Here is a 4,060-nt window from a genome sequence, read left to right as displayed (position 1 = left end):
ACTAAACATGTAAAGGTACCGAAATTTGGTACAGATTGATGTAGCATGAATTGGTACTCAGTAGTACTGATGTAATTCGCTCGGTACCCTTAAAAGTACCGACTTCGGTACCCAACCCTAGTTATAAATAAATCCTACGACCTCCATTGGCTACCAGGCTACCACATATAGATTGTTGAGGGAAAATGGCATCATATTGAATGAATGAATGACCTTTATTTATATAGCACCCTTCACAGCACGAACGCACAGGGTACTTTACACTACAGCTAGCATATAAAAACAAAAATCAGAAATAAATGACAACAACAGACAGCAGTTAAAAACAGTGAACCAAATAATAGAATAGAATAAAAAGAATTAAAATAAAATCAGTCAATAATTAAAAACTATAGGAACAGTGAGGACAAAAAGGGTGCCTATGTATGACCAAAGGCCTGTCTGAACATGTGTGTTTTTAGCTGTTTTTTTAAAAGAGTTTTCTGAGGGGGCAGTTCGCAGATCCAGGGGGAGAGCGTTCCAGGCTCGATCACCCCTTGTTTTCAGTCTGGACCTGGGGACCACCAGGAGGTGCTGATCGGCAGATCTGAGTGAGCGGGTGTTGGTGTAGGGATGGATGAGTTCAGTGATGTAGATAGGGGCCTGGCCGTGGAGTGCTCTGAAAGTAAAAGTGAGGACTTTGAAGTGAATTCTATAGTGTACCGGGAGCCAGTGCAGGGATGCCAGAATTGGAGTGATGTGACTGTTGAGCTCAGTATTTAGCAATTGGAGTGGTATTCCTACAGTTGAAGTCTGTGGACATAGTACATGAAGTCTATTAATAATCAGCAGGTCTATGTCTTTTTTTTTTTTTTTTTACTTTTATTTATAGCACTTTCAGCTTTTTCTGGCCACGCAGGACCGATCGAGGGAGAGAGGGAGAATGGGAGGAGAGGTAGGGAAGACATGCGGCAAATGGTCGCCGGGACCGGGAAACGAACCCGGGGCGACCGCTTCGCGACTCAGCGCGCTATGTGGTGTGCGACTGGAGCGCCAGCAGGTCTATGGCTTAGTAATTATTCAAACCATCTTAGAGACATTAGTAGTAGCATTGGCTTATCTCAGTTGGTTACTGAACCCACCAGGCCAAATCTAAAAGATTATTCTAGGTCAAGTATAATTGACTTAATGTTTTCTAATAAGACTGATAAAATTAGTGCTTGTGGTGTTTTTGAATTAGGTGTTAGTGATCACTGTCCTATAGCTTGTGTTAGAAACTCTCGATTAGAGAAATCACAGTCTCGCATTATTAACAAAAGGAATATGAAAAACTTTAGTGATCAGGCTTTTCTAATTGACCTATTCCATAGCGACATCCACTACACATTGGAGATTCCCGATGTCGAAGTAGCACTCAACTTTTTTTCAAAAACCTTTCTCTCAATTGCTAATAAACATGCACCTTATAAAAGGCTTAGAATAAAAAATAGATGAATCCCTTGGTTCACACCTGAATTATCTGCCTTGCTTAAGGAGAGAAATAGAGCCTGGTCACTTGCCAGACGCTCTGGTGATCAGTCACACTGGGCAGCATTTAGACGGCTTAGAAATTAATGTACAGCATCTGTGAGAACGGCTAAAGTTGAGTATCACTTAGAACTAGTAACCAGCTCCTACTCAGATCCTGCTAAATTTTGGAAGGCGGTGAATTTAAATAAGACCAGAACCACAATTTCCCTCCCTACAGAGATTAGAAAGGGTGAATCCTTGATCTCGGAACAAAAAGAGGTCTGTTTAGCCATAAACCAACATTTTATTGAAGCTGGTCATCTATTTGAGAATAGCCATGTAGCGCCACCAGGTGGACAGGATCAGGAGCCCTGTACATTCCCTGTGCAGATAGGAAATGATTTTTAGTTTCATTTACAACCCTTGTCTGTAAACTCTGTTCTTGAGGCACTTCAAGCCATTGATACCAGGAAATCAACTGGAGAGGATGGGTTGGATCCTTTTTTCCTCAAACTAGCTGCACCATTGGTTTCAAAGCCAATAACACACATATTTAATCTTTCACTACTAACAGGTGTGGTTCCTGTTGCCTGGAAAACAGCCCATGTGACCCCCTTGCATAAAGGGGGGGATAAAAGTGACCTAAATAATTACAGACCAATCTCCAAGTTATCCTGTCTAGCAAAAATCCTGGAGTCATTGGTAAACAACCAACTTAAAACATTCATCACAAAACACTCTATATTAAACCACACCAATCTGGTTTTAGAGAAAAACACAGTACAATCTCGGCGGCTACTGTAGTTATAAATTACATTGTATCAGCCCTTGACAAAGGAAAGCATTGTGTTGCCCTGTTTGTAGATTTGTCTAAGGCGTTTGATACTGTTGACCACCTTCTCCTCTTACAAAGATTGCAGAGTGTTGGCTTTGATACAGGTGCTTGCAGTTGGTTTCAAAACTATTTAACAGAAAGATTTCAGTGTGTGAAAATGGGAAATGCCCAATCAGAGCTTCTACCCATCACAAAAGGTGTTCCACAGGGATCAATCCTCGGCCCGGTCTTATTTACCATTTATATTAATAATATTGTCTCATCTCTGAGCAGCTGTCAAAGCCACCTTTACGCGGATGACACAGTTCTCTATTGTACTGCTGATTCTGTGCAACTGGCCACTAAATATATTTACAACTCTCCTTTGACGCCCTGCAAGATGCACTTATTAGTCTAAAATTGGTGCTTAATGCCAGTAAAACTAAATTCATGTTGTTTTCCAAAGCCAAAAATATTGTTTATAGTGACTTGCATATATTGACTCTGAACAGTTCTGATATCGAGAGTTTCAGAATACAAATACCTTGGTATTTGGATTGATGAAGGACTTACATTTAAATATCATGTGGGCGTTCTCGCCAGTAAATTACGAAAAAAGATTGGCTTTTTGTATAGAAATAGAGCCAACTTCCCTATGATTAGTAGAAAGAGAGTTGTTGAAGCAGTGTTCCTATCTGTTTTGGATTACGGAGATGTGATTTATAGACATGCAGCGGCTTCCACTCTTAAGCCCTTAGACTCTGTTTATCATTCAGCCATTAGATTTATCACCGGTGATAGTTATGGTACTCACCATTGTATCCTATATAATAAGGTCGGGTGGGCCTCTCTGGCAGAGAGACGTAAGTTGCATTGCAATCTTTTTATCTATAAAGCCATAATTAGAGATTGTCCAAATTATATTAGTTCTTTATTGGAATGGACCACTGGACCCTGTCGTACACGATCCAGTTTTTGGCCTACACTTAGAGTGCCTAGAGTTTGTACTGAACTTGGTAGATCTGCTTTTGGCTTTTTTGCCCCTACATCATGGAATACCCTGCAGGAAACACTGAAACTAGACACTCTAGTGTCTATGGGTCGGTTTAGAACCTTAATGACCAATCAGGTCACCACAATATGTAATTGTTTTTAAATTATTACCTCTGTTTTAATTTTGAGCTATTTTATTCTTTTTAAAAGATTTTTTATTATTATTTTTTTTAATGTATTTTAAAATGTGCTCTCAATTATTCTGATTGTCTGATGTCTTTATATTTATGAACACACTGTGACACTTGTGTATGTAACATCTCGACGGCACTGTAAATGAGTTTAATTACTCAGTGTATTATCGAGTATAAATAAAGATTGAATGAATGTCTGATCCTGATCCCAGAATCATTTAACATTCTGAGTAAATTTGGCATAGCACTGTGAAATCGAAAAGGACTTACTAGCATGGAAATCGTAAAAGCACCCATATACTTACACACTGATCTTTTACTCACAAAAAGACCCATAGCTCAACAAGTACCAATGGTATCAAATGGGAAGAAAATGCTCACATACTGTAGCTATTTTTTTCTTCTCACATAGCTCATTTAGCTTCATATAAGGTTGAATATTGGTTGTGGTTTAAACAGTTTAGGCTGTATTAATGTACACCAATGTGTATAATATTTGAAATTTGCTTCCTTGAAGCAAGAGCAATGACAATGTGACAAACTCAACACACGATCCACTTACATTTAGATC

This window comes from Notolepis coatsorum (genome assembly GCF_963971535.1).
Source record: "Notolepis coatsorum genome assembly, chromosome: 1".
NCBI lineage: Eukaryota > Metazoa > Chordata > Actinopteri > Aulopiformes > Paralepididae > Notolepis > Notolepis coatsorum.
The sequence above is the reverse complement of the archived record's forward strand: the minus strand, read 5'-3'. Positions refer to the sequence as shown.